We start from the raw sequence: 9,360 nt of genomic DNA on the forward strand, positions 1-9,360 counted from the left end.
TCGACTATGTGGATCATAACAAATTATGGGTTACACTGCGAAGAATGGGAATTCCACAACACTTAATTGTGCTCATACGGAACCTGTATGTAGACCACGAGGCAGTCCTTTGAACAGAACAACGGGATATTGCGTGGTTTAAAATTAGGAAAGGTGTGACTCAGGGTTGTATCCCTTTCACCATATTTAATCTGTATGCTGAGAAAATAATCCGAGAAGCTGAACCATATGAAGAAAAACAGGGTATCAGGATTGGAGGAAGACTCATTAACAACCTGCCTTATGCAGATGACACAACCTTGCTTGCTGAAAGTGAAGAGGACTTGAAGCACTTAGTTATGAAGATCAAAGACCACAGCCTTCAGTATGGATTACACCTCAACATAAAGAAAACAAAAATCCTCACAACTGGACCAGTAAGCAACATCATGATAAATGGAGGAAAGCATGAAGTTGTCAAGGATTTCATTTTTACTTGGATCCACGACCAACACCTATGGAAGCAGCAGTCAAGAAATCAAATGACATAGTGCATTTGGCAAATCTGCTGCAAAAGACCTCTTTAAAGTGTTGAAAAGCAAAGATACCACTTTGAGAAGTAACGTATGCCTGATCCAAGCCGGAGTATTTTGAATCGCCTCATATGCATGCAAAAGCTGGACAGTGAATAAGGAAGACCGAAGAATTGACGCATCTGAATTATGATGTTGGCAAAGAATACTGAATATACTCTGGACTTCCAGAAGAATGTACAAGTTTGTCTTGGAAGAAGTACAATCAGAATGCTCCTCAGAAGCAAGGATGGCAAGACTACATCTCACATAGTTTGGACATATTATCAGGAGGGACCTGCCCCTCGAGAAGGATGTCATGCCTGGTAAAATAGAGGGTGAGCAAAAAGAGGAAGACCCTCAACAAGATGGACTGACACAGCGGCTGCAACAATGGGTTCAAACACCGCAACGACCGTGAGGATGGCACACGACGAGGCAGCGTTTCATTCCGTTGTACACAGGGTCCTACGGGTCAGAACTGACTCAATGGCACCTAACCAGAAGAAGAATTCCCATGTCCTTGCAGCACAGATTCTTGCCTCTGTCTGGCAATGCCTATGGAGTCAAAGTACACTAAGAGCTCCTCGATTATAAGAAGGCAATTTTTATACGAGTCTTAACAATAACGAAAAACAAAAACAAAACTTTATTTAAATATTGTTTCCAGCTCTTCTTTGATTATCTCAGTGTGAGGCAGAAAGGGGTCAGGTACAAGCCACATCAGAATCCCTGGGGGAGAGGTTTGGGAACCTTTCTAACTCTGTGGGTGATTCTGGGAGTCCCTGGGTGGTTCAAACATTTAATGCACATGGCAGCGAATCTACCCAGAGGCACCTCAGAAGAAAGGCCTGATAATCTACTTCTCTGAAAGATCAGACATTGAAAACCCTATGAAGCAAAAAGAATGGAGCACAGTTCTACTCTGACAGTCATGGAGTCTCCAAGAGTTGGAAGTTGACAGCAACTGTTTTTTGTTTTTTTTTTTTTTTGGGTGGGGGTGGGGCCAGGGGTTCTGAGGTACAACCAGGTTTGAGAACCACTAGTTGAATGAAGAGAATGGGGTTTCAGCATCAGACATACCTGGGTAACCTTGAACAAATTTCTAAATTCCACCAGTTTATTCATCTATAAAAGGGAAAATGAAGACTGGCTTGTAAGGTTGCTGAAAGGATTGCAACTGGCACGCACAGTGTGCCTGGCATACATTATGGTGCTCAATATGCAATAGCTACTACCACCATTATTGTTTTTTATTATAGCACCATTATTTATGACTCTTCTGAAAATCTCTCTAGACCCGCATTTCTTTATTTAAGAGCCCCAGAGTGGGAAGAGGTATGTTTGTAAGTTTTACCAATCATTCCTCACTTGAATGAGAGGAATATTTCATGTCTTCCCACATGATGGTCCTATATACCAGTAAAACCAGTTGCCTTCAAGTTGGCTCCAACTCATGGCAACCCCATGCGTGTCAGAACAGAAATGTGCTACATAAGGTTTTCAATGGCTGATTTTTGGGAAGTAGATCACCAGGCCTTTCTTCCAAGGTGCCTCTGGGTGGGCTTGAACCTCTACTTTTCAGTTAGCAGGCCAGCACTTCATCATTTGCACCATCCAGCGACTCTGGTCTATATAAAACCAAAAACCAAACCCTCTGACGTCGGGTTGATTCCGAGTCACAGCAACACTATAGGACACAGCAGAACTACTCCCATAGGTTTTCCAAGGCTGTAATCTTTACGGAAGCAGATGGCCACATCTTTCTCCTGTGGAGTGGCTGGTGGGTTCGAATCACCGATCTTTTGGTTAGCAGCCGAGCACTTTTAACCACTGCGCCACCAGGGTTCCTTCAGGTCTATGTAAGCCACCATCTAAAAAAACAGCAACAAAATGACACCAGGTCCAGGAGCTGACTCACTCCCACCTTGCCAGTTTTCCCATCCAACTGCGCACACAGATGCCCCCTTCTTCACTTTGCACACCCTATTCCCCCAGGAGGACCGCCCTGTACTCGTCCACTCGGACCTTCATCACAAACCTGCTTTGCTACTTCTCCAATCACAGAATTTACTGTCCAATCTTCTCAAGCACTGGCCATGCCCCCTCACCTCCACCCTCTCACTAACCTAATTCTGTGGGCGTACTGCAGGCTCCCAGTCCATATAAAGATGATGGCAACACGTTAGTCCTGTCGTCTATGGGACATTACCCCTTATGTCAGCCGTGTTAACAGAAACCCAGGAAAACCCCCCACTCTGCATGATCACGATCAGATACATCTCCTAACTCTCGTATTAGTCCTCATGTGGGAAGGACACAAGTCTTCCTCAGGTCAAGGGATAATTTTACTTCCTATTTAATCTACCGTACACACTGCCTTATAGACGTTCTTCACACCCCACACAGCGAGCTAGGTATCTACAGTGACCCACAGTATTTCATAAACCCTAGTGTACACAGGGAAGAATGGGCTCTGAAAGCCACACAAAGGCATCATAACTTCAGGCTGCTCTCATCACCCTGCCTTTTTCTAAGAAACCAGCTGGAGCGCCACCTCAGACCCATTATGCCCACAGTGCGAGAACCTTCCTTCTTAATAATCCGTCATATCAACCTAGTCAAGCATCATGACTATTATTTATATGTGCATTTTTACTTTTATTTCATGTATGATGTTTACTAACAAGGCAAAGAGAAATGTTCTTTAAAACTAGTTTTGTCTAACAAAAATCCGAAAACTCAGTTTGTTAATTATTTTTATTAACCATTCTAAAACTGAGCAAGAACTACCACATGATTAAAGCCACCTCTATACGTATCAACTCGTGGCAAAATCAGAACAAAGGCAACAAAATATACTGATTCTTTCAGATAACAGGTCATGCCTTCGTCTCTCCAACTAACAACCTGTACTTCTGACAGGCTCATCTAAATTAGAAGTATTCAAGCCCGTGACTGCCCGTGATATTAAAATTATTTAATTCTCAAGCAGTTTTATTAAGAAATCAAAATTCAAAAAATTCTGGGTTGGAAAGGAAGAAAAAGATTCAAGTCAAAACTAAGCAGAAATGCCCATAATGACAGTTTTCTTGTTAAACACTTATGTTTTGTTTTTTTCAAGACAGTTTCAAAATTCATCCAATGTTTTGTTTTTTTCAAGACATTGTTTCAAAATCCATCCGTCCGTCCGTCCATCCATCCAGCCATCGTCGCTTTTTGGAGTCCTTCAAACCCGCCCAGTATCCACATAGCAGTCTCTTCATCCCCAGCAAGGTAGAAGCGCCGTCTGTTCACACTGCCTCCCTGTGTTATCTGCCCGCGTTCCATTTGAATCCAATTTCCTTGCATTACCTCTGCCCAGGTCCGGGATGAATGGCTGTCAAATTCCCAGCGGAATAAAAAGAAAAACGCGTTCTTCCTGAGGCAGCAAGTTTCAATTCACAGAGCACATGGCTAATCTACATATGTGAAGGTCACGGCACTTCAGTCAAAGAGGTTAAGAATGGAACAGCTCACGTAAGGGGTTGTCTTAAACATCTTGGCATGATGCCCAACAAGTAAGATTGTTGAAAAGCAATAGATAGCTTCTGGCAGCAGCGAGGGGAAAAATATTTTGATCATGTGATGCCGTGCACACTACCTAGTTGACTTCATGTGTGAAACTTTGAGAGTCCCCAAAAAATACTACATAATGCAAATCAAATCCAGATTTCCGCTTTACCAAGTTCAGCCAGTGCTAGGACACCTCCCTCTTCATAAAATGCATTTCTATAGAATTTCTAGAGGCATCAAGAAAAGCTTTAACGTACTGACAGCCAGTTGGCTCAAATATCTTAACAGCTGATTACAAATTCTTTGCATTAGTTTTTCAATGAAGCATGAAACTACTTAAACCAGGAAAGGGTATTTAGACTAAAAAAGCATATTCTTTTAAGATGTCCGAACACAACTGTTTGATATAAAATTTCATCTTCTCCATTTCCCTCCATTTTTCTCTCTCTCCTCATTAATAATACAGCAATCTGGTAAATAATAGGAACTTAATGCATAATAAAAGACAAAACACAAGGTTGCCTCCCCGTCCTATCTTCACTAATTGTAGAAAAAAAGTAAACCACTGCTGCTTTAAAGTGCTCATACTCTGACGGATGTCACAATGGAGGAGAAGGACAAGTTGGCCACACATGAGGGCACACGGGGCAAAAGGGAGAACCAGGCATTCACAAAGCAGGTGAGTGTTTTCTCCATCAGCCAAATGAAAATACAGGGAGTTGGCAATAAGGGGAGGGAGAGAAGAGATTTCCAAACTCCACAAAATCATAAACAAACGTGACTAAGATTTTTTAAATGTTTAGACAGTTGTTGTTGTTGTTAGGTGCCATCCAGTCAGTTCCGACCCACAGCAACCCTAGGTACAACAGAACAAGACACTGCCCGGTGCTGTGCCATCCTCACAGTCGCTGCTGTCTTTGAGCCCATTGTTGCAGCCACTGTGTCAGTCCCTCTTGTTGAGGGTCTTCTTTTTCACTGACCGTCTACTTCACCAAGCATGACGTCCTTCTCCAGGGACTCGTCCCTCCAAAACATGTCCAAAAATATGTAAAATGAAGTCTTGCCATCCTTGCTTCTAAGGTGCATTCTGGCTGTACTTCTTCCAAGACAGATTTGTTCTTTCTTCTGGCAGTCCATGTTATATTCAGTATTCTTCCCCAATACCATAATTCAAACGTATCAATTATTCTTCCGTCTTCCTTATTCACTGTCCAGCTTTCGCATGTATATGAGACGACTGACAACACCATGGCTTGGATCACATGCACCTTAGACAGTTGGCAATATATAAACTACTTTTTTTAATACATAGAGAAATAAAGTCAAATTAAAAAATCTATTTCACTAATTTCTCTCAACTCAAAATTTAGATTGCTCATAAGGCCAGAATTATTCAGTCCATATTTCTAATTAAACCAAAGAGTAAGTAAAATAAAATTATTCCACAGACCATCTTACTTAATTATTTTCATCACAGATATTCACTTACATAATAATTTAAGGACACTCCTCTATGCTAAACAGTGAACAAGACAATTTTTAACAATTTACCAATCTTTCCTTTTTATCCGGTACAGCGCCACTACATGAAGGTCAGTAAGTGTTTGCTGATGGTGGTGAAATTAAATTCTCCAATTATTGACCTTCTGAATTTATTTTCCCTAACCAGTTTAAAAAAAAAAAATAGGAAAACTACAGCAGTCATTTTAGAAATACGATCAATTGGTCAATAACTGACTTTTCCTAAACACTTGCCAAGGTGTAGACATACAAGGTAATAAAAAACTGAAGCTATCTACTTTATAAATAAGCTTCAGATATTAACCTATTTGTTCTAAGATGAAAGCCTGTTAAATTAGCTAATACAGAACCACATCTGGCTCATTATAACTCCTTATCCAAAGAGAGAACAATGCTCTATCACTCTATTAAAATGTCCCTTTCATTGCCAGGCAGCATAGAAGGACTTTGTAAAGTCTACTTCTCACAGTTCCATAGGTCAGATATTTTTTTCCACCCCTTTAGAAATGAGGAAAAGTACAAACCTCAAGAAAGGTGAAGTAACTTGCCTAAGGTCACACAGCTAATAACTGTCCAATCTCCCTCCTGTCCACCACTGCCTCTTACCCTTACCCCTGCTTCCATCCCCGCTCCTCCTCACCAGGTTAACTTCTGCTCATCAGTCAGGCTTAGCTTACTAGAGACCTCACTCACCGCAAAGAGCCTTCCCATTCCTGCCCACCCCCAACCTGGTCAATGGGAGGCGCCCCTGCTATGTGTTCCTGTGGCTGCAAACCTTCTCCCATCCTGACCCCTTGTGCTGTATCATGTAGCCTGTTTACCTGTGCTTAGTCACTGCGCAGTCGACTTATCCAAGTCCAGGTCACCGAGATATCCCACCAACCAACACAGTGCCAGACAAACAGTGCCCTATATAATCATCTGCCTGATGCCCGTCAACACCCATGACAGCCTGATGCCCAAGCTCTTGCTACGTACAGTTCCAAAGCTTTGGCATACAGAAGCCTGTTCAGTACAGTGAAAAGAACTGAATATTAAATCCTTCATGCTAATAACACAATAAAGTCACTTCTTTAGCAGAAAAACCACCCTATGAATGCTACCCAAAATAAAATCCAAATTAATATCACTTTCTCACCGATGCCATAGCACCTACGGACGATCTCCCAGTACACTGACCTTCCACCCGAAAGAATGAAACATGGACTGAACAGGCCTCCTTGACGTTGGTATTGGAAACGTAGAGCACGTTCATCAGGAAATTCTCAGTTTGGACAAATTATCAACTACTCTTCAAATATTTCTTAGATGATGCACTTTGAGGGATATAGTCTTTCTGCATAAGAACTGCAGAATAACGTAACCATTCATTTTAATTTCCACTTTATAAAACGCCAGGAGTCTATGATAATTCACCAGGGAAAATTACGGATCATACGTTATATTTACTTTTTGTATCTTAAGCACCAAGTGGTGCTCGATAAGTATTTGTTCATAATAAAATTAAATTTTGTCCCTGATATGTTTATAAATCTTAGTATGGGGAAAAAAAGAAAAGAAAGGAACTGTTCTTCTCTACATATTTGAGGCAAGCTCTTGGAATTTTCAGGTTTAACATTCTCTGGTTTGACTACTTAAGAGTAGTCCTAAATCTCTCTGATAGCAAAGTGCAATCCTGCTAAAGACTGAGTCTGAATCATGTATTCAGTGAAGTTGAAGCAGACACAGAGGAAGTCCCTTAGCTAAGAAGAGACCAAAATCACTGCCCAAAGTTTCAAAGCAGCTTACTTTTAAATTTTTGAAGTTCTGTTCCTTTGCAAAATGTAGTCCCCTAAAAAGCCAGTCATTATTGCAGATTGTGAAAGTAGAATGACTCTTGGCCTGAGAACGGAATTCAATTAATTAATATTAAGAATGGAATAGTGAACTGGTCCGTGGCTTGGGTCCAACGACATCAGTCCACCGTATGCTCTCCCAGTAAACCAAAGCCAACTCATGTGACTTAATCCAAATCAAGGCCCAATCAATACCAAACTACATTCTGTAAGGGAAATTAGAGTGGAATTCACAAAACCTGTTACGTGCCTAGGTCTCACTTTGCATTCACTGAACCCAGCCGGGATCTCATGTAGTTCAATAAGCTGCTCCGTGGTGCATACCTGATTTCAACCCAAACCCACTGTCGTGCGGTCGGTTCCACTCACAGCGACCCTACAGGACAGAGGAGAACTGCCCCATAGGGTTTCCAAGGCTATAAATCTTTAAGGAAGCAAACTGCCACATCTTTCTTCCACAGAGCAGATGGTGGATTTGAACCGCTGACCTTTTGGTTAGCAGCCTAGCACTTAACCACTGCACCACAAGGGCTCCTCACAGCTGGTTAGGCATGATATACTTTAAAAATACAAAATAAAAGCTTCAAAGGAACACAGCATTTTGGAGTTGGGAGGGCCCAGGTATCATCTTTAGATGGAGGAAGGGTGGCAGGGCCAGGCGAGGACAAGAATCCACACCACTTCACTAGACCAGAGTGGGAAGGCGAGAGAATAAAGAGGTGCCATTTACAGATGCCACATGATTTTCCTCTCTTGCCTCATGGAATGATTTCCACAACCCTGCCCACAGGCAACATTATAGGCCAGGAACTGAAGCTCTGCCCAACCTCGGAAAAAAATGTGCCCAGAAGCCTACAAATGAACCGGAAGCTGACCAACTCCAAGGCCGTGACCTTCCCATTTTATCAGGATGCCTCGTGATACATCCCTACCCTCTTAAAAATCCTCATAATCACAGAAATAAACTAGTATACAACAAACATACCAGGTTCCCTGAGAAATAAATCTGCTTCTTCAGAAAGATACTTGCTCAGCAATAGCAATGTTTTACATTTCTGTTGCCAAGGTCATTTATAATTCATCAGGTAAAGTGAATTTGCTGGTAAGGAAATTTATTATAAAAAATACAAACTAGAAGCAGAAAATTTAAAGGATGTTAAAGTGGGTTTATCACTTGCTATATGTAAATATACATTCACAGAATCTTAAAATTTAGTTCTTAAATTTTCAGAAATTAGATGCCAAATTCTGGATGAAATTTAGATTTACCTATCATTTCAAAATAAGGTTATGAAGTATGGTGAGTGGTTTAACTTCTAAGCTGCTCTTCACAGAGAGAAACAGAAGATGCTAAGAATTCTGGAACAGCCTCCACTAATCATCAATGCCTCGCTTTCTGAAAGGTTTATTTCAGGACTCAGAAGCAGTAGCTGAATTTACTCCTCAGCCAGCATACATTATCTAAACAGTTACCAAAAATACTCCAGCCATCTAAGTATCTTCCTAAATCTGAGCAGACTGTTTCAACTTTTTTTCCAAGAGTCTATGTAATGTAGAAAACTGAGAAAAGGGAAAAGGGCTGTTGTATATAAATTTCAAAGTGATTATATTTTCCTTCTTTTAGTTATTATTCTCTGTAGTGGGTCTATATTTTGCTCTGGCACAAAGCCAGTAATTGATTGGTAGAAATGGAAAAGAGTCACTGGATCACACTGACTGTATCACAACAATCTACAATTACTTGTTTTGCCAAAATGCACTCCCCCACCCGAAAAAAGCATGCAAACAGACTGCTGACCCACACGGTTGCTATCTGCATCGTGTTTAAATGAGCCAGTTCTAAGCAAACAACACCAAAAATACCATGACCCAGGTACAGCGAGAGCAAGAGCTGGCAG

Source organism: Trichechus manatus, unplaced genomic scaffold (genome assembly GCF_000243295.1).
Source record: "Trichechus manatus latirostris isolate Lorelei unplaced genomic scaffold, TriManLat1.0 scaffold00002, whole genome shotgun sequence".
NCBI classification, from domain to species: domain Eukaryota; kingdom Metazoa; phylum Chordata; class Mammalia; order Sirenia; family Trichechidae; genus Trichechus; species Trichechus manatus.